Source organism: Ascaphus truei, chromosome 3, assembly GCF_040206685.1.
Source record: "Ascaphus truei isolate aAscTru1 chromosome 3, aAscTru1.hap1, whole genome shotgun sequence".
NCBI classification, from domain to species: Eukaryota; Metazoa; Chordata; class Amphibia; order Anura; family Ascaphidae; genus Ascaphus; species Ascaphus truei.
In genome coordinates, this window is record NC_134485.1 from 330,476,119 (window position 1) to 330,498,722 (window position 22,604).

Here is a 22,604-nt window from a genome sequence, read left to right on the forward strand (position 1 = left end):
AGGCTTGAAACGCAAGTTCTGGGTGTATCTAAGAGGGCGGGGCTAGAGCCGATAGACAGCCCTAGACGTTGTGCAAATCAAAACGCATGATACGGGAGATTGACGGGCGGCACTGGAGGGGGAGGGGAACTGGGAGGGGGAGGGGAACTGGGAGGGGGAGGGGAACTGGGAGGGGGAGGGGGAGGAGAACTGGGAGGGGGAGGGGAACTGGGAGGGGGAGGGGGAGGAGGAGGGGGAGGGGAACTGGGAGGGGGAGGGGAACTGGGAGGGGGAGGGGAACTGGGAGGGATTTTTACAGGCTGCGAACAGATTTGATGGTCTCCCATCGGGCGGCGCTCTGGTAATGGACAAACCGTTGACTGTTATTTGGAATACTCCAGATTAACCCCTTGTCTGCTTTGCAATGCATTGTCGTCTCCTTCCACAGTTATGGGGTTAATCTGATGGGAAGCTGGTGCACCTCCCCCCCAAGTCTTCATGTTATACAATACAATGTTAGTATCGTGCCACCTGAACATTTCTTCTTTGGGTGGAGGTGAGTTTAGTAATGGCAGGGAATATTAATTATTTTAATCAACATGGTTCTTCAGGGGTTAATATGGCTACAGTTTGACAAAAAAAATACAAAGAACTCGTTTTGAAGTGATACTTCTATGCTGGCACCTATCATATGAAAATTTCCCTTGGGGTAAATTGGCTTGTTGGTGACGGAAGTGCAGTCCCGAAAGTGACGTCACTGCTGGCCGAAGAGGCATCCCGCGCTCGGCGCGCATCCGCAGGAGCCGTTGCTAATGGCTCAGGTGCCCACGTGTGCGCTGTAGGTGCCGCCGAAGGCTCGGTGCGCCTGCGCACAAGGTGCCGCCGATGGTTTGGCGCAGCACAGGCGGAGCACACAGACATACACAGAGACACACACATGGAGACAGAGACACACACACACAAGGAATTCACAGTTGTGCAATTAGGTAAAACGGTGTGTGCCGCGCACGCGCATTCTAAGTCAAACTTATTTGCATTTTGTCACTGAAATTGTTTTAATTTTTAATTAAAAACATCACCATCACAAATACAATTTCTGTGACAAAACATAAAGATGTTTCCCTTCAAATGTGTGTGCTCGGCACACACGTACTTTTCTTTTAATGTTTTTTATTGGATTGATATAATCTAGAAATAAGGGCATTTGTTTGGCCAGAGATGGGGTTAAATTATGGCACTCTTCTGGCACTCAAGTAAACAGTACACTTGTAAAGAGACTTTCAAAGTGAAGGGTTCTACAGAATGCCAAGGGGTGTGACTAACCCTACCGTTCAAAAGATATGGAATCCTGGACCTGACACCTATTCTCAAGTATAACGGTGAGATATTTGTAATCACTTCAAGGAGACGAATGCAATAAGGCCAAACACGAGGTTTAGTAGGTGGCAAGGGACAGCCATTTGTCACTCAACTCACGCCAGTCAAAATTAGTATGGTTATATTCAGCAAACTCGCCTGAATGTATTGATGTGACTCGGATGTGTCTTAAGTATTAGAGAAATTAAGATATGAGCTCTTTCATATATTTAGTCAAGATTTTTTTTGCTTAAGTCATAAATGTCAGCCCAAGCTGAATTACGACAGGGGTGGGTGTCACGGGAGACCAGGTATTTACACCTTTTTACCGGGATCATTCACTGAGCAAAACAAGGTAGTAAAACAAATTGTCATTTATTCCATAGAAATAGACATACACACAGTGGATTACAAAAATACAGAAGAAAATTGGCATGAAGTTCCTGACGCCACCGCTGTATCCGCTCCAGAGATGCCGAAATCCTTTGACCGGGACATAGTATCAAACGTCCTGATACTCTTTTCGTCTTGCAATGCCAGCCGCGACCTCTACGTTCTCTTTTCAGAACTTGGCCCCGAAAAGTGAGACTTAGAAAATTTCTCACCTTGAAATTTCTGAAGCCGGCTCGCTGGTATTTCTCTCAGAGCATCTTTTGGTGATTTCGAATTTGCCGCTGCTGTTTTGGTGCTTAGAATCTGTGTGAATCTCGCGCACGGATTGGCTGAGTGTTTCTTATAGTATTTCAGAGTTCATTCATGAAATACTCCAGCCAATCTGAGTGTGGGAAGAATCCTACCAGCCTATCAGAGCGTTGCCAGTCTATCCAAGCCGGGCAAGCATGGATTCGGATTCTGACAAGGGCATGCGCCAACCTGGCACCTCTGCCACTTGTCAGTCCGAAGCCACCTGCGGAGTTAGGCTCCTCAAAGTCTGGGCTGTGCAAATGGTGGTCCGATGACTTCCATTCATCCCAGGACATGAGTACTTGAGGCTAACTGCGCTGCCAAAATGGCTTTAACACCTTGGCAACCTCTGAGGCTTTCATGGCCGGGACCCGAGCAGACTTGGTGGCACCAAGCTTGGTAACCACCTGGTCTCTCTGAACAATGGACCTGGAAGTCCCAAGCTCATAATACTGTGCATAAGCATATATACCATTAAAACACCATGTAATAAAATATACTTTTCACATATTTTTTCTAAGTACTTTGGGTAGAATGAAAAAACGTGCAGCTTCAGTTTCACGGCTGTTTTCTCTATCTAACTGAAGACCGGACTTAGGTTTCTTAAAAACCCTTGCAACCTCATATATGGTTGGAGTACCCCCAGAACCTCTATACTGGTTCTGGGTAACCGGGCATTGAACTGGAGATCCCTCTGTTACTGGGGGGACCCCGGTACCGTTCGGGGGATACTTTACACCCCTATGTCGCGCTTACCTTTCTGGTCTGTGCTGAAGCAGGGAGTCCTAGAGGTGAGTCGCAAAACCGTTTCCAGAGCAGGATTTTGACCAGAGCCTTGTGCCTGACCTGACACTAAAACCCCAAAATATGGCTCAGAGGTAACCAGTCGGACATAATACCTTTATTAATGGCCTGGTTACCCCCTCACCATCACGATAGAGAGAGAGAAAAGTTGCGCCAAAAAAGAGTTATCCTACTGTTCAGTATATGGCTCCTGTCCTTGGCACAATGCAGTTCCGCAGCCTGAGTCTCTCAGAGGTGATTCACCAACCTCTGTATGGATACTGGTAGAAAAAAGGGGGGTCATTTTTTGGCCATTACAAGCCACCGTAGTGAGGACTTGATTCCCCTGTATTCTTTGGCTCGGCGATCCCGCCGTCTGCGCATGCGCACGCGCACCGGAGCAGGGAGCTGTAATCTGTGTATGCTGAGGGACAGGCCGTTTTGAGGAGGACATAGCCTGTGCACGGGCTTTTGGAAACTCTCAACCCTAGCCACCCGAAGTGAAGATCAACACAGCAACCATCTGCCAACAGGGAAACAGCCAGGACAAACCATCCCAACCCAGGAAGGGATCTGTTGTGGAGTCTGGCAGCATCTCCTCTCTATGCCTGAAATTATCGGCCGCTTGTAAGTGTTCAATCTCTTTTTTTCTATTGTTAATAAATTTTATTGCACTATTTTTTTCCCTTTATATTTTTTTGCTAAGGAGGATACCAGGAGGTTTTTCCTCACCCTCAACAAAACACAGCTATATAAGGAGAAGAGTAGAAGAATCCAAGATATTAGATATTTTGATGTAAGTGTGTCTCCTTTCATTCAGCATTACCTTTTAATCTTCATTGATCTCCTAACACCCCCACTCCCTCCCCCCCTCCCTAATCAAACGAAGAGCTGTGTATAATCACTGTGTTGGTCCCTTATTGTGGTCCCCTCTCTTCTCTCCCTCACTTATATGCTTTAAAAGCCGTGGAGCCACAAGCAGAGCAACGCGCCGGAGGACCCCCCTTTTTTATACCCCCTCACCATCACAGTGGGCTCATGTTGCTTCAGTGGGACAAGAATAGTACATAATATCTCTGTAAAGCGCTACGTAAAAAAACTTGCAGCGCTGTACAAGGACAAATTATTATTATTATTATTATTAAACTTAGACTTCAACAAGAGGTATGTTTTGAGATAAGACACTTGAGTCTTCATCTTTCCTACCCCAGTTACCTCTCTGGGAAAAGCCTATGACGTGGTAAAGTATAGGAATTTCTACGTATGTTTTATCCTTTTATTTTAAGAAACTTCTGCATTTATTGTAACTGTATGTTCTTGCAATGATCTTTTTTTCCCTGTAATTTAAAGCATTGTATTTTCACATACATATTAAAAAAATCTTTGATAAATTAGGCCGCGCTTATAGTGCCAGCGACGGCGACGCGACCGATGCCGTCGCCACTGGCGAAAGTTGTAATTTGATTTTTAGCAATTTAGCGACAAGGCCAGTGACGTCACTAAAAGGGGCGGGCCGCGCAATTTGATTGGTTTAGAGACAGTCACATGTGGCGACTGTCTAAAAAAATCAAATTTACCCGCCTTCAAAAATGTTGGTCGCCGTCGCAAGGCACTATAAGCACAGCCTAATGCTTTGGGCTCTGAATGAACTGTTGCACACTTTGTAGAGAGTAACTTACATTTTTTGGACACATTTTGCTACAACAGATTTGTGTGTGTGCTAAGTGCATAGTTTTTTTGTTAATACGCAGGGACCTTAGACCCTGGCAGATACATAGAGATTTTATTTGCATATTTGTTGGGTGGTGGAAGCGAGTAGATATGATTGCCTGTGGGAAGTAAATATTAACTAATTGAAAGCACCTTGAGCAGCAGACAGGCGAGTTGGTTAGGGTAGCCATGTGTTTTAACCCTGGTTAAGTCACATGCTAACATGTGTGCTGGTCAAGAATATTGGTATATGGGCACAGATTGAGGGGAGTTATTGTTAATTTGAGGGACCTCTGGGGAAGGTAAAAAGTGGGCCAGCTAGAGAGCTGTGTATTAACCATTGTCCCAATATACAGGTCATGTGGTCACAGGTGTGCCGTACGTGACAGTGAGATTTAAAAATTACAATTTAAATTATAAATAAAATGCAGCAAAAAAACTGTTGATTTGTAGTTTAAAGAATAATAGCAAACTAGAAATTTACTTATGACATTTGATAACAATTATAGGCTAAAGCTGGTAAATTCCAGGCGTTATTGAAATCCCTTCACACTGATTGGTTAGAAATTGCGATGTCATGGAACAAGAATCACATTCCTGCCCGACCCCCCTTCTGCTTGTCAGCTCCTTAAGTTCAGCTGCAGGCATTGGCTCCACATACACACACTGTGCCTGTGTAACATGCAACAATGTTGCATTTTTTGCCTCTGAGCACATAATCAGTGAACTGCTACTGCAGCTTCTCCAGTCCTCCCAGTTAATGGACTTTCCCATGTTCTCCCCTGTCTTTTGCTGACAGTTAGTGCAGTCCCACTCAACCTTTAGTGTGACCCCTGCCCCTCACTTTCTTTTCCACCCTAGATTACAGTGAGTACAGACCTGTCTGCATCCACCCCTGGTAAGGCCTTTCTCTCTTACCATAGTCTAACCTCACAGAAGCATCCCACATAGAGAAGCACTCTCTACCTACATTACACCCACAAGTTCCTGTGTTTTCTAATCCAGCAATAAAATTAAGAAAGACATTAAGGACTTGTCATGCTTTGGAAGAGGGAGGACATGAGTTGAGCTTACTGGAATCATTCACACATCATTCGTGACCCTGGTTCCAGGAAAGTAAGAGAGAGACCGTGTATTAGAGGTCTACGCAGAAGCTATCACTCACAGCCTTCATGCTACAAAAGTGCAGCTCTACACAGCTATACAGCAAACTGCTACAGCTTTCTGCAAAAACAAGCAGCAGTTTAAACAGAACAGTAAAACAAAGACCTGTGTTAGGGAATCACACAGGAGCTACTACTCAAAGACTTTATGCTAAACAGAATAGTCTCTGCACCCCAGGACAAGCAGCAGCTTCACTCTGCCAGACAGGGCAGCAAGCTTTATACAGCAAACTGCACACAGCCTGCAACCTTACAGAGAAGCAAGCAGCTTACACTGCACGAGCAACCCTGCACACAAGGCAGCAGCTTTGCAAACAGACTGTACACACAAACCTAATTGCCTTTTTCTCTGTCTGAGTCCACCCGCTGCTCAGCCCCACAGTGAGGAGCCAACGGACACCTGTAAGTACAGCTACCCCAACGCTGCACGCTGCAGGACACCGCTCGGCATCATCTGAGACAGACGCCCATCGCTGAAAAGGTAAAAGACCGCACGCCACACGCACTGGCAAAGGCCTACACACACCTACAGCATGGCGGAACTCAGAGCCTCACCAGACATCACGCAGGAAAGCGATCTCTCAAACACAGAGACCGCTGCGCAACTGCAACAGGCGCAGGCAGGCGCAAGGCCTAAACGGGCAGTCACACTGACACAAAAGGCCCGCGAGAAATATGAGAACGACATTGAAGCACACCGCGAAAGGTTAGAGAAGGCCTGGGAGGACACTGGTCGTGAAATATGTAACGTTGCAAGCACTAGTGATCAGGAGAAACAAATTAGGCAAGCTATAGCCCAATTGAGGTCAAGTCACAAACGTTACCAAATGCTGTCACAAACATATCTCGCCTACCTAAAAAGAATTAACACAGAGGAAAGCCTCAGCGAACGCGACCAGCAGGAGGCAACTGACCTGGAGCGTGACGGCTTCGTGCAGACCACTATTACTGAGGCCGAAGACCAGAGAAAAGACCTTTTGCTGGAAACTGCATCGCAGCGCACAAGCATATCCAGACACTCATCAAGGTCAGCAAGATCAGTGCAATCTCACGCGTCTAGCGCAAGCGCGAGCGCTACCAAGGCGCGAGCCACCGCAGAGGCCGCACGTGCCAGGGCCGAATATGGTCGAAGAGAGGCAGCCGTAAGGGCAGAAAGAGCCAAATTAGACGCGGATCTAGAGGCACTCAATCAAGAGAAGGAAGCCGCTGCCGCCATAGCCCAAGCCGAAGTCCTGGAAGCAGCTGCGAGACAGGACGGCGGGGAGCTACCGTACAGACGGATAGCCTCAGAGGATCCAGCCCAACGCACTGAAGACTACGTAAGGAGCCTCTTCAGTGTAAACACCAGCGCACCATCTCAACACGGAGGGAGCGACACCACAGACAACGAAGACTCGCTAGGACCACGAGGAGAAGACGTTGCTCCGTCAATGGCACACGCTGCCTGGGATAGCCACAGCCGCAACAGTGATCCACACGCCAGAGCGCACACGGATGCACCACAACAGGCTCGTAATCCAGGTACACCCACGCGGGAGAAAACAGCCCCTCACACTGGCCAGCAGCCATCACGCGTTCACGCAAAGGAAGAGGCGACCGCACGGACCGTCCCAGCAACTACCTCAGAACGGGGCAAACGCGCCGACGTCTCAGGTCTGACAGACATAGCCAAGTACATGATCCGGCGCGACTTGGTGCACGCAGGACTCATCAGCTTCGACGACCGCCCTGAGAACTACCGGACGTGGAAGTTCACGTTCAAAGACGCAATCGACAGCTTGGACTTCTCAGCAAGGGAAGAGCTCAACCTGTTAGTCAAGTTCCTGGGGAACGTATCCAGGGAGCAAGCGCAGAGACTTCGGACGGCAAACGCGCATCAACCCCAAGTAGGTCTTGACCTAGTGTGGGAAAGGCTAGAAGAGACCTATGGCAGCCCTGAAGCAGTCGAGGATTCGCTCTTCAAAAGAATCGAGAGCTTCCCCAAGATCACAAGTAAAGACTACTCGAAGTTACGAGATCTTGGAGACCTGCTGCAAGAACTGGAGTCCGCAAGGAAAGACCATTCCTTAATAGGTCTCAACGCCCTAGATTCAGCTCGTGGAGTGAGACCCATCCTGGAGAAGCTACCCTTCAACCTCCAAGAAAGGTGGCTTTCACAAGGTTCCAAATACAAAAGGGAGAAGCAGGTTGTCTTCCCCCCATTCTCATTCTTCGTGAGCTTCATCTGCGAAGCGGCAAAGACAAGAAACGATCCCAGTTTCATCTTAGGTGCGCAAACCACATACAGTGCAAGCAGCCCGAAGAACGAGAGACCAGCGACGAGATATGGTAACCCCCAAACACCCATCTCGGCCCGCAGGACGGACGTGCCTCCCACGGCCCAAACTACTCCCGATCAGTCGGTCGCCGGAGACAAGGAACCAAGGGACCCAAACAGGGAATGTCCCATACACAAGAAGCCACACCCACTCAACAAGTGCTTTGGGTTCAGGATGAAGTCCCTAGAGGAACGCAAGAGGTTACTTGGAGAATTCGGAGTTTGCTTCAAGTGCTGCGGTTCCACGACCCATCTAGCGAGGGACTGTAAGGAAGAGATCAAATGCACAGTGTGCGAGAGTGACAAGCACGTGACAGCGTTACACCCAGAGGCGATGACACTCCACCAACTCAAGAACCCATCCTCCATAGCGGAGCATGGCGGGGAGAAAGAAGAAGGAGAGTCAACATCCGTCACATCTCAGCGCACTGAAGTTTGCGGAAAAGAAGGTGACAAAATGTCCTGCTCCAAAATATGCCTTGTCGCAGTGCACCCCCAGGGACAACCTGAGAAGGCTATTCGGATGTACGCAATCCTCGACGACCAGAGCAACCGATCACTGGTCAGGTCAGAGTTCTTCGACATGTTTAACATACAAGATGGTGCTTCTCCTTACACTCTCAGAACGTGCGCAGGGCAAATGGAGACCACAGGGAGAAGAGTGAATGGCTACACCATATGCTCAATAGACGGCAAAGTGAACATGCCCCTTCCCACACTCATCGAGTGCAACCACATGGCCACAAACAGGGACGAGATACCCACACCAGACGTGGCACTCCATTACCCCCACCTCAAAGGAATAGCCAACCACATCCGGCCGGTGGAACAAGACGCCAAGATCCTGCTGCTGCTCGGTAGGGACATCATGAGGGTACATAAAGTCCGTAAACAGCACAACGGACCCCACAACGCGCCATACGCCCAAAGACTCGACCTAGGATGGGTGATAGTGGGCAACTCGTACACTAACAGAGAGCACGGGCAAGACTACGTTGATGCCCGCAGAACGGAGGTGACAGAATGTGGACACACATCTCTCTCTGAACCATGTCTTGGCCATCTCCAAGTGACCGAAGGGCCAAGTGAAGAGGAAAGACAAGGTCATACCCCTGAGACCAACAAAGACATCCTCACGCCGATGGGATGCGACAATGGCTTAGGATGCTCAGCAGTCCAGACAGCCAAGGATGATGAGTCGACTCCACCGAAGGAAGAGAGGAACCTCCCAAAGGTGACCGACAAAGGGATCGTCCTAAAAACAACAAACAATCAGACAATACTCCCGCGAGCAAGGGCACAATTAAGACGTACAGTTGTTCCTCTCCACAGAGTATCAAGCAACAGAGCAACCAATTGCCACGGCTGGCATAGCCGCAAAAGATTGCGCCCCACAGGCGAAGCCACAGTGTCAAAAGGACTGTTCGTTCAAACACGTAAGAGGGGACAATTGCAGAGACATTTCCCAAAAGGATTTACAAGGACAAAAGAGACTGTTCTTCGTCATGTCCAGGGAGAAAACAACCTCCCGATGGCAGTCAACGAAGAAACACAAAAGCGTTTCACCAAACTACGCGGAGATGTTCTCGTGCAAGAGAAATGTACCGATGAACTACGGTGCACAGCGTTCCAGACAACAAGGAACGATGACAAACAAACACCCTCGAGGGAAGATAGAGGATTCCCGAGGTTAACTGTCAAGGAGCTCTCTAAAGACGGACTAAGCAGTCGGGTGACTCCGCTACCATTCCGTTCACCAAGGAGGCGCTTCCCAAACAATGGAGAACATGCCATCTCTAGGTTCACCTCGCACCTCTGCGGCCCACAAAGGGAACCAGAGACCAAAAACAACTTTGTGGTCTTCATCCAGAAGATATTCTTTACCGGCCACGCAAAGCCAGCACCTCTAATGGAGGAAGGCAAAGAATGTCGGTACCTCCAATCACCTGGGGCCTACCACCCTCCGGTACCCGATCAAATCCGGGTAATGTTCAACCCCAGCGCTCAGCTTCAGGGAGTCTCCCTGAACGACGCCCCCTTTATTGGATTACATTCGACAACCAGTTTTCCAGGGACAGTAATCCGCTCCCACAAGGAGCCAAAAGCCCTCTCCTTCTGCCAAACGCCAGGTGATAGAGCAACAGGCTGCCACGGCTGGTATACCTACAAGGGGATACACTCTGTGGGTGAAACTACAGAGACAAAAGGACTGTTCTCTCACAAGACTAAAAGGAAACAGTGCCAGAGACTTTTATACAAAGACATTGTGGTGCAACCAGCAAACCTGGAGCTGTGCATCCACCCTGCATCCTTTGCCAAAGAACCTTGGCCAAGGGACCTTGATACCAGTGATACCGGCCGGTGTCACATCGCTATGTGGACATGGACTCTTGCATTGTTTGAGAATGTGATGTTATCTTTGTTATGCATTGCACATATGTTCCACATATTCCAGTTATATAGTGGTATCTCCAGATACCAGACGGGGAGTGTCATGGAACAAGAATCACATTCCTGCCCGACCCCCCTTCTGCTTGTCAGCTCCTTAAGTTCAGCTGCAGGCATTGGCTCCACATACACACACTGTGCCTGTGTAACATGCAACAATGTTGCATTTTTTGCCTCTGAGCACATAATCAGTGAACTGCTACTGCAGCTTCTCCAGTCCTCCCAGTTAATGGACTTTCCCATGTTCTCCCCTGTCTTTTGCTGACAGTTAGTGCAGTCCCACTCAACCTTTAGTGTGACCCCTGCCCCTCACTTTCTTTTCCACCCTAGATTACAGTGAGTACAGACCTGTCTGCATCCACCCCTGGTAAGGCCTTTCTCTCTTACCATAGTCTAACCTCACAGAAGCATCCCACATAGAGAAGCACTCTCTACCTACATTACACCCACAAGTTCCTGTGTTTTCTAATCCAGCAATAAAATTAAGAAAGACATTAAGGACTTGTCATGCTTTGGAAGAGGGAGGACATGAGTTGAGCTTACTGGAATCATTCACACATCATTCGTGACCCTGGTTCCAGGAAATGCGAGCATTATCCAGTCAGTAATGGCCTGGAATGTTTGGCACCCTGCCAAGTTTTTCAGCCAATCCACTTTCAGTTCTCATTCACACAGAGTGAGAGGAGCTCTCAGTCAGGGGAGCTGATTGGACAGGCGGAAACAGCAAGGCACTGACTCCTCCCCCACCCTGCCTGCAGAGAGCTCCACACAGGAGAGTGATGAGAAATGTTTGTGTGTCTGTTGTGTTTTGTGGGTCTAGAGGGGGACAGCAGAGTGTTTTGTTGTTGTGTGTGTATCTGCAGTGTATGTAGAGGGTGGAGGAGGGCTACAGAGTATTTTGTTGGTGGGTGTAGAGGGGGTCTGCAGAGTGTGTTTTGTTGGTGTGTGTGTGTGTGTGTGTCTGCAGTGTGTGGGTTTACAGGGGGCTGCAGTGTGTGTTTGTGGGTGGAGAGGGGCAGCAGTATCTTGTTGGTGTCTGTGTTTCTGCAGTTTTGTGGGTTTTCAGGGGGCAGCAGCGTGTGTATAGGGGGGGCTGGTGTGTGTTGTGGGTGTAGAGGGACGCAGCACTGTTTTGTTGGTGTGTGTTTTGTGGGTGTAGAGGGGGGGCAGAAGTCTGTTTTGTTGTTGTGTGTGTCTGCAGTTGTTTTGTGGGTGTAGGAGGGCTGCAGAGTGTGTTTTGTGTGTGTGTCTGCCGTTTTGTGGGTTTACAGGGGGACTGCAGTGTGTGTTTTGTGTGTACTGGGTAGAGAAGGGCTGCAGAGTGGGGATGGGGGCTGCAGAGTGTGTGTGTATAAGGAGGGGGTTGCAAAGTGTGTGTGTGTGTGTGTGTGTGTGTGTGTGTGTGTGTGTGTGTGTGTGTGTGTGTGTGTGTGTGTGGAGGGGGGGCTGCAGAGTGTGTGTATATAGAGGGGGCTGTGTGTATGCACAATTTAATTTTAATAAACACGTGCAGTAAAAGCAAAAGAATGTAGACGATCATGTTGATAAAAAAAATCAACATGACTACAGAAGTGTCTATCTTTTTTATTAAAAATGTTTAAAAAAAAAAAAAAAAGCTGACATTTAGCCTATAACAGTAATAATCCCCCCCAGAACAGGGCATTACTGGCCAATAATGACCTGGCTGGGTTAAAGTCCCTCGGCTTCGTCTCAGGCCTTCAACTCTTCCAGCCAGGGCATTATTGGCCAGTAATGCCCTGTTCTTCAGGGATTATTACTTAAATATCACCTGTGAGCACATTCACATCTCAGGCAAGTCAGCAGCTCTGCTTTTCACCATATCTCTTATCATACAGTGCTTCCACTGCAGCCAGGGGTTCTGGGAAATGACATTAAACTGAGCAGACAGTGTTACCTTTGACATTTTTAAATGATAAAAATTTCTGGTAATTGTAAATACATCATTTAATAGTCATTGGATTTGTACTTCATTTTCAAAAGAGGAACTTCAGTTACACTGACTGCTGGTAAATTGATGAATATTTAAAAATAGATTTCTTGTGGGTAAAAAGGATTAAGAAACATCCTTTTTGCTGTTTTGGCTGCAGCAGTGAAATGTGACACAACAAGCCTCAGGCCAGGCAAGTATCAGTCATATGAGTTAGTCACTCCCAACAAGGAGCAGTTCCTATACAGACCAGGTCAATTTAGCAAATTACTCTTGAGTATAACTGTTTTGAACAGTATTACAGAATATTACTGAAAGGAAATCCAAAGCGGGGGCACAAAAATTGTCATGGAACAATAACTACATTTCTGACTCACCCCCCTCTCTCCTTTGCAGCTTCTGCCTGTCAGATCTTATTCCCAGCTGCATGGAGTTTGCACACACATATGGTGCCTGTGTAACTTGCAACAATGTTGCATTTCTTGCCCCCCCGAGCATGGAATCAGTGAGCTGCTACTGCAGTTTCTGAGATCCTCACCAGAATGGGCTAGTCTGCCCCCCCCTCCTGTTTGTTCAGACATAGTCTGCCCCTAGACTATTCCTTTACCCACACTGCCCTTCACTTCCTTTTCCACCCTGGAGACAGTGAGTAAAGAACCCCTTCTCTGTTCATCCCCCATGGTGAGGCCATCTCTTTTTACCGGTTTCTAACTAATAATCACCACTACATACCATCCACAAGTATCTGTGTTCTGCTGCTTTTCCCAATAAAGTGGAGGAAATATTACAGGGCTTGGAGTGATTTAAAAGGGAACTGTGTTAATGCTATCGGGAGCCATTCACACCAAACGTGACCCTGGCTTCAGAAAAGTAAAAAGAGGACCGTGTGCCTTGGGGACACACACAGAGGAGCTGCTACCCACAGCCTTTATGCTAAAGTACAAGCAAGCAGCTTACACAGCTAATACAGAGCAGCCTCTACAGCAGTACAAGCAAGCAGCTTACACAGCAAACTGCACACAGCCTGCAGCCTTACAGACAAGCAAACTACCTTGCACACAAGGCAGCAGCCTTGCAAACCGACAGTACAGCTTACACGCAAACCTATGCCTTTCTCTGTCTGAGTTCACCCTCTGCACAGCCCCATAGTGAGGATCCACCATCTCACCTACCCCTGTGCACGTCCCCACGGCCAGCGCCATCAAGGGCCACGCCACCGGACACCCGCCAGGACACGGGTCAGAGCCACCGGACACCTGTGAGTACAGCTACCCCTACGCTGCACGCTGCAGGACACCGCTCGGCATAATCTGAGACAGACGCCCATCGCTGACAAGGTAAAAGACCGCAAGCCACACGCACTGGCAAAAGGCCTACACACACCTACAGCATGGCAGAACTCAGAGCCTCACCAGACATCACGCAGGAAAGCGATCACTCAGACACAGAGACCGCTGCGCAACTGCAACAGGCGCAGGCAGAGGCAAGGCCCAAATGGACAGTCACACTGACACAAAAGGCCTGCGAAAAATATGAGACTGACATTGAAGCGCACCGCCCTAAATTAGAGTTGGCCTGGGAAACAACCACACTTGGGATACGCAATGTCGCCGGCGCTGGCAATTCTGTACAACAGCTCGAGCAGGCAATAACTCAATTAAAGATAGATCACGCACGCTACCAAGAGCTGTCAGAGGCATACGTCACTTACTTGGCCAGGGCTAACACCGGCGAAAGCCTGCAGAAAGGGACCTACAGCATAACATTGACTTGACACGTGACAGCCGCGTGCGAACCTCTATCACGGAAGCCGAGAGTAAGAGGAAAGACCTTTTGCTGGAAACCGCATCACAGCGCTCAAGCACATCCAGGCATTCTTCAAGGTCAGCAAGATCAGCGCAATCCCACGCGTCAAGCGCAAGCGCAAACGCCACCAAGGCACAAGCCACCGCAGAGGCCGCACGTGCCAGGGCCGCATACGCTCAGAAAGAGGCAGTCATGAAACTAGAAAGGGCCCGCTTGGAAGAGGAGGAGCAGACAGCCGCTACCACCGCTGCACGGAAAAAGGCAGAGGTGGACGTCAACCTGGAGGCCCTAAACCAAGAGAAGGAAGCCGCTGCCGCCCTAGCCCATGCCGAAGTCCTAGAAGCAGCTGCGAGACAGGACGGCGGGGAGCTACCGTACAGACGGATAGCCTCAGAGGATCCCGCCCAATGCACTAAAGACTACGTAAGGAGCCTCTTCAGCGTAAACACCAGCGCACCATCTCAACATGGAGGGAGTGACATCACAGACACCAAAGACTTGCTAGGTCCACGAGGAGAAGACGCTGCTCCGTCAATGGCACATGCTGCCTGGGATAGCCACAGCCGCAACAGTGATCCACACGCCAGCGCGCACACGGATGCACTACAACGGGCTCGCCATCCAGGTACACCCACACGGGGAAACACAGCCCCTCACACCGACCAGCAGTCATCACGCGTTCACGCCAAGGAAGAGGCTACCGCACGGACCCTCCCAGCAACTACCTCAGAACGGGACAAACACGCCGACGCCTCAGGCCTGACAGACATAGTCAAGTACATGATCCGGTGTGACCTGGTGCAAGCAGGACTCACCAGCTTCGACGATCGCCCTGAGAACTAACGGACGTGGAAGTTCACGTTCAAAGACGCAATCAACAGCTTGGACTTCTCAGCGAGGGAAGAGCTCAACCTGCTATTCAAGTTCTTGGGGAACGAATCCAGAGAGCACGCGAATAGACTGCGGGCGGAAAACACCCACCAACCCCAAGTAGGTCTTGACCTGGTGTGGGAAAGGCTAGAAGAGTCCTACGGCAGCCCCGAAGCAGTCGAGGATTCGCTCTTCAAAAGAGTCGACAGCTTCCCCAAGATCACAACTAAAGACTACTCGAAGTTACGAGAGCTTGGGACCTGCTGCAAGAACTGGAGTTCGCAAGGAAAGACCATTCCTTAATAGGTCTCAACGTCCTAGACTCAGCTCGTGGAGTAAGACCCATCCTGGAGAAGCTACCCTTCAACCTCCAAGAAAAATGGATTTCACAAGGCTCCAAATACAAAAGGGAGAAACAAGTCGTCTACCCCCCATTCTCAGTTTTCTTGAGCTTCATTCGCGAAGCAGCCAGGACAAGGAACGACCCCAGTTTCATCTTAGGTGCGCAAACCACATACAGTGCAAGCAGTCTGAGGAACGATAGATCAGCGACGAGATATGGTAACACCCAAACACCCATCTCGGTCCGCAGGACGGACGTGCCTCCCACGACCCAAACTACTCCCGATCAGTCGGTCGCCGGAGACAAGGAACCAAGGGACCCAAAAAGGGAATGTCCCATACACAAGAAGCCACACCCACTCAACAAGTGCTTTGGGTTCAGGATGAAGTCCCTAGAGGAACGCAAGAGGTTACTTGGAGAATTCGGAGTTTGCTTCAAGTGCTGCGGTTCCATGACTCACCTAGCCAGGGACTGTAAAGAAGAGATCAAATGCACAGTGTGCGAAAGTGACAAGCACGTGACAGCGTTGCACCCAGAGCCGCTGACACTCCACCAACTCAAGAACCCATCCTCCGTAGCGGAGCATGGCGGGGAGAAAGAAGAAGGAGAGTCAACATCCGTCACATCTCAGCGCACTGAGGTTTGCGGAAAAGAAGGTGACAAAATATCCTGCTCCAAAATATGCCTTGTCACAGTACACCCCAAGGGACAACCTGAGAAGGCTATTCGGATGTATGCAATCCTCGACGACCAAAGCAACAGATCATTGGCGAAGACGGAGTTCTTCAACCTATTCAACTCACAGGACAATGCTTCACCCTACACCCTCAGAACCTGTGCAGGGTCAACTGAGTCAACAGGGAGAAGAGCAAGCGGTTACGTCATACGTTCGGTGGATAACAGAGTGAAGATAGCTCTCCCCACACTCATCGAGTGCAGCCACATGGCCACAAACAGGGACGAGATTCCCACACCGGACATGGCACGCCATTACCCGCACCTCAGAGGAATAGTCAACTACATCCTGCCGGTAGAACAAGGCGCCAAGATCTTGCTGCTGCCCGGTAGGGACATCATGAGGGTACATAAAGTCCGTAAACAACTTAACGGACCCCACAACGCGCCATATGCCCAAAGACTTGACCTAGGATGGGTGATAGTGGGTAACGTGTGCACCGACAAAGAGCACGGACGAGACTATGTCGACGCCCGCAGAACGGTAGTAATAGAATGTGGACACACATCTCTCTCTGAACCATGTCTTGGCCATCTCCAAGTGACCGAAGGGCCAAGTGAAGAGAAAAGACAAGGTCATACCCCTGAGATCAACAAAGACATCCTCACATCGAGGGGATGCGACAATGGCCTAGGATGCTTAGTGGTTCAGATAACCAAGGATGACGAGTCGACTCCACCGGAGGAAGAAAGTAACCTCCCAAAGGAGACCGACAAAGGGGTCATCCAAAAGACAATAAACAATCGGATGATCCTCTCGCGAGCAATGGCACGGCTAGGACGTACAGTCGTTCCTCTCCACAGAGTATCCAGCGATAAAGCAGCTAGCTGTCACGGCTGGCATAACCACAAAAGATTGTGCCCTACAGGTGAAGCCACAGTGTCAAAAAGACTGTCCTCTCACACGTCTAAAAAGAGACAGCCACAGAGACATTTCATAAAGGTATTTGCCAGGGAAAATAATCTGTTTTTCGTCATGTCCAAGGAGAGAACAACCTCCTGAGGGCAGTCAACAAAGAGACACAAAAGCGTTTCACCAAACTATGCGGAGATGTTCTCGTGCAAGAGAAATGCACCGATGACCTATGGTGCACAGCGTTCCAGACGACAAGGGACGACAACAAACAAACACCATTGAGGGAAGATAGAGGATTCCCGAGGTTAACAGTCAAGGAGCTCGTAAAGACGGACCGGGCAGCTGGGTGAGCTCGCTACCATTCTGTTCACCAAAAAGACGCCTCCCAAACAATGGAGAACATGCCATCTCTAGGTTCACTTCGCACCTCTGCGACCTAAAAAGGGAACCAGAGACCAAAAACAACTTTGTGGCCTTCATCCAGAAGATATTCCTTACCGGCCACGCAAAGCCAGCACCTCTAATGAAGAAAGGTGAAGAATGCCGGTACCTCCAATCATCTGGGGCCTACCACCCTCAGGAACCCGATCAAATCCGGGTAGTGTTCAGCCCCAGCATTCAGCTTCAGGGAGTCTCCCTGAACGACGCCCTCTTTACTGGACTAGATTCGACAACCAGTCTTCCAGGAGTGTTGTTCCGCTTCCGCAAGGAGCCAAAAGCCATCTCCTTCTGCCAAACGCCAGGTGATAGAGCTACAGGCTACCACGACTGGCATACCTACAAGGGGATGCATTCTGTGGGTAAAACTACAGCGACAAAAAGACTGTTCTCTCACAAGGCTAAAAGGAAACAGTGCCAGAGACCTTTACACAAAGACATTGTGGTGCAACCAGCAAACCTGGAGCTGTGCATCCACCCTGCATCCTTTGCCAAAGAACCTTGACCAAGGGACCTTGATACCAGTGATACCGGCCGGTGTCACATCGCTATGTGGACATGGACTCTTGCATCGTTGAGAATGTGATGTTATCTTTGTTATGCATTGCACATATGTTCCACATAGTCTGTTATATAGTGGTATCTACAGATACCAGACGGGGAGTGTCATGGAACAATAACTACATTTCTGACTCACCTCCCTCTCTCCTTTGCAGCTTCTGCCTGTCAGATCTTATTCCCAGCTGCATGGAGTTTGCACACACATACGGTGCCTGTATAACTTGCAACAATGTTGCATTTCTTGCCCCCGAGCATGGAATCAGTGAGCTGCTACTGCAGTTTCTGAGATCCTCACCAGAATGGGCTAGTCTGCCCCCCCTTCTGTTTGTTCAGACATAGTCTGCCCCTAGACTATTCCTTTACCCACACTGCCCTTCACTTCCTTTTCCACCCTGGAGACAGTGAGTAAAGAACCCCTTCTCTGTTCATCCCCCATGGTGAGGCCATCTCTTTTTACCGGTTTCTAACTAATAATCACCACTACATACCATCCACAAGTATCTGTGTTCTGCTGCTTTTCCCAATAAAGTGGAGGAAATATTACAGGGCTTGGAGTGATTTAAAATGGAACTGTGTTAATGCTATCGGGAGCCATTCACACCAAACGTGACCCTGGCTTCAGAAAAAAAATGTAATGAAAATGGAAAAAAATATATATTAAAAGGTTGGTGGACGACAATCAGGATATCTCCTTCACCCCAAATACAATATCTAGTAAATAATGGTAACTCCAGCACACAAAAAAAGTGAAACCACATATGTTGCAAAAATAGAAAGAAGTTTTTACTTCAAAACATGTTACTGTACAACAGAATGACACAACAGACCCCTTGATGATTGCAGTAATATACTGTGCCCTATGTGTTACTTATCTTCAAAAGTAAAGAAATAGGGATACTTTTCCGTTTGAATACAGTTTGTGCTGTCCTCCACATTCTTGAAAAAGTAGACTGCTGTGCAGGGGCATTGGTCTCAATTTGTGCAATCCAAGATCTTGGTTTTTTGTTCAGGGGCTAAAATCTGATATACAAGTGATGTTTAAGGCAGAACGCTGCCCTTTCTCAAACCATCATGGCTTGAGACAGGGCGGCGTTCTGCCTTTGTTCTGCGGGAGGCTTGCCACTTAGAAACAGCTGGTGGGATTGCAAGCCTTCCAGGGAAGAACTGTGTTAAAAACGTCATGGGATTCTGATTACGTGACCGACTAACGCACGCACCCCCCTCCGTTTTTTTTTATCGGCAACATGGAGGATGCCGTGTCAGTTACTGCCACTGATTCCGGAAATCCTCCATCTCTTCTGCAAAAAGCACTTTTCCCCTCAGATTCTGTGGAAAACATTTCTCGTAAACGCGGAAAATGAAGTGCAAGGAGGCAGTTCAGCACCTCTTCAGAGTTAGAGTCAGACGTAGAGGTTCAGCTCGGGAAAAGAGCAGGTTTATCTAATAAATACTGTAGAAGAGAAAACACACATGCCGCTCCTGCGTCAGAGGTATAGTGCTGGAACCAGATCTGTGGGAGGGCTAGGACACAGTCACTATTACCACTGCCACTGAGGGATCAGACCAGACAGCATTAGAAGGAGGTCTCGGACAATGAGGGCAAGAGGGGCTTTTGTATGAAAGCAATCAGTCTTTTATTGAGTATTGGAAGCAAACAGCACCTTCATCGGATACCTCCAAAAGAAAAATATAGAGAAGCGCAAACAAGCACGAATACAAATACCTTTATAAATGAAAATAAATATGGGCAATAAAAATGCAAATGCAATGGTACATAGGATAATATATATAGTGCTCAAATAATAATATGTGTGCTTGAATGATTAAAAAAATAAAAACATAAACTTTGCCTTATTAGAGTTCCTGCTGCTAGTGTGCAGTGGTAGACCCGTCCTGTGTTAGACAATTGATGAATCCCCTCCATCTGGGGTAGGTGCGTCCGTACTCGGGAGTCACGGGGTGGTGGCACGCCAATCCGTACCGCTGCTGCTGCTGCACTTGACCGGGATGGTGGTCTCCTGGGTAGATATCAAAGTCGACTCCTATCCTGGCACTTGCTGTCTGCAGACAATGCGGCTGGCTAATGCTTCTCTCTCCCCTTTCCTTCTACCCGGGACTTCCAATGGGACAGCCCATTTAAGATGATGCATCACCATTCACACAGCATGGGACTAGCAAAGCAAGTCAAAACACCCACAGACATGTTTCAACCTTGATGGGTATCATCAGTGTGAGGTTGGTTTATACTTGACAGGAAGTCAGCCTCTCTCTGGCCCACATTGCCAGCAGCTGCTTCTGCCCTTTAAATAGCAGGCAGTTGCTCCCTGTCAGTGCTTGTGCAAAGTACTCTACCTTGTCCTGCTTGAGCCCTGTGATTGCCTGCTGGTGCTTGACCTCTGCCTGGACCTGACCACCCCTTGCCCTGACCACTGCTGCCTGCCTCGACCTCGGAATTGGACTAGACTACCCCAGCATCCCAGGCCTCAGATCCCAGGCCAAGGTCGGTGTACCTCTGCCCTGCAGGTTCCTATCCTGTCTTGCAGTCAGCAACGTTACAAGCACAACATCAGCAGCCTCTGTAGCAAGCCGGCAGAACTGGGAGTGCAGAGACCAGGGATATACCTGACAGTAATGTCTGTTAGATTCCCTGGATTTAATATAGCCAATTTATGCTGGGATAAATGCTAATCTGGACAGCGTGTAACGCTTGCACTCACCACGAACAAGGCGGGACCACGGTATTGAGGTGGGAAAGTATAAGACTGCGCACCCACAGCAGTTGGAGCACGCCTGGAGGGTGGATAGTCAGCGTAGCCAGGTCGGAGTTGGAGAGAGTGGATTAGTCTGAGTACTTGCTGGAGTCCGGGGGCGGAACCAGTGGGGTCGTCATAGTCCGTTGTGCCGTGGTCTAGGGTAGGAGCCAGGAGAGTAGTATATTGTCCGTAAGCCGATGTCTGGGATGGAGAGGTGCGGGTAATCAGGTACAAGCCGGTGCCCTTATCCAGAGGTGGTCCAATTGTCAAGCCGGGGTCTTTATCCAGAGGGGGTCCTAAAGTCAAGCCAGGTCGGTACACAGGAAAGCAACAGAGAACACAGCAAGGCACAAGCACGGCAAAACAAACGCAGGAACACAAGGTCACAAGAGTTATGCTCAGCAATGCAGGAAGGGAAGTGAGAGTCTTAAATAGCACACATGAACCAATGAGGCTGGGGGCGGTACGGAGGCTAGGCTGCAGGAGACAAAGGGTTACTCAGGATAGTTGCCACGCAGCTGGGGAGCGTTGCACTGCATCACGTGAGTGCGTTGTGCGTGAGAGAAGCCCAGTGCATCCGGGGGTGGAGCTAGGCTCCGTGGCACGTCTAGAAGAGCTGCGCATGATCAGCAACCAGTGCAGAGGTCTGTGATGAAGCAGGTAAGGAGGGAACACGCCGTATAAGACGTGTTCCCCGACACAGCGATAGCCAAATTCTAATGAAGATGCCAGGTATAAGTGCAATATTGCCAGGCATCTTCCCTCCCAACAACAATACATAAACTAAATTGTTGAAATCTCTTCCCCCCCGCCCTCCCAAGCCAAATGGGATTAAGAGGGCTTTAGAAAACTATCATTTGAATCCATTGATTGTCACTGTAGCTACCTGGGGCCTAGATATCCATATTGCCACCTAAATAAATGTATTACTTTACCCAGCTGGGGTGAAGGCTTCTCATCTTCATGGAACCAATGAGAGGGAACAGCATGAAAGGGTGTGTGTGTCTCGAGCTTGTCTCACCCTTCACCATTGTCTCCAGTATTTTTTAAGAAGTGCACTGGCAACCGTCAGCTCCTTGTGACCTTGGGTCCCTTAATCTCTCTGGGCTTCAGGCACCAAAATTGTAACATGTATATGGTATGAACTAGTGCCTGCAAAATGTTATGTGTAGTGTGTCAGCTCTATATACATTTTCATTATTTCTCTTTAAAAAAAATTATAGATACAGCAAGGACATGGTAGTAAGAGGAACACAAGATGGCACTATCATAAAGACCTACTGTGAAAGAAAGGTTTAACAGTGACAGAAGCAGAGAGGGATGTAATGGTGAAATTCTCTATTATAAAACATGGATCTTGTTTGCTTGGATGATTTAATGAAATATATATTTTTTACACTTTTTTCTTTTTTTTTTAGAAATGGGATTAATACAAAGCTTCTAATATTTATCCAACATCTTTGAGCATAGAAACATTTTCACGAAGCAAGGAATTCAACTAATCAGTGAACTCGTACAAGTCGCTCACTTCACCTCTTTACCATGAAATCACATCTCATCTCTTAATTCTGCATGTGGTCATGCTCATACATTGCAGTTGTAATTTATGAACATCATGGAAAGCTATTGTAAGCCAAGTAGTTGTGCGTATTTTGTATTGTATTGTATGTCTTTATTTATATAGCGCCATAAATGTACATAGCGCTTCACAGTAGTAATACAGGTCATATAAATAACAAATAATATAAATAACAAATCATGGGAATAAGTGCTTCAGACATACTGTAAAAGTAACATTAAGGAAGGCGTCCCTGCTCCAAGGAGCTTACAATCTAATTGGTAGGTAGGGAGAAC

The 22,604-nt window shown here is 48.5% G+C and overlaps 1 long non-coding RNA gene across 1 annotated transcript; it reads left to right on the forward strand.

Moving 5' to 3' along the window:
- Positions 1 to 287: 287 nt before the first annotated feature.
- On the forward strand, positions 288 to 22,380 carry LOC142489907 (uncharacterized). Its single transcript, XR_012799963.1, has 3 exons — positions 288 to 340; positions 21,974 to 22,078; positions 22,169 to 22,380. It is a non-coding gene; the product is annotated as an uncharacterized LOC142489907 (long non-coding RNA).
- Positions 22,381 to 22,604: the final 224 nt, after the last annotated feature.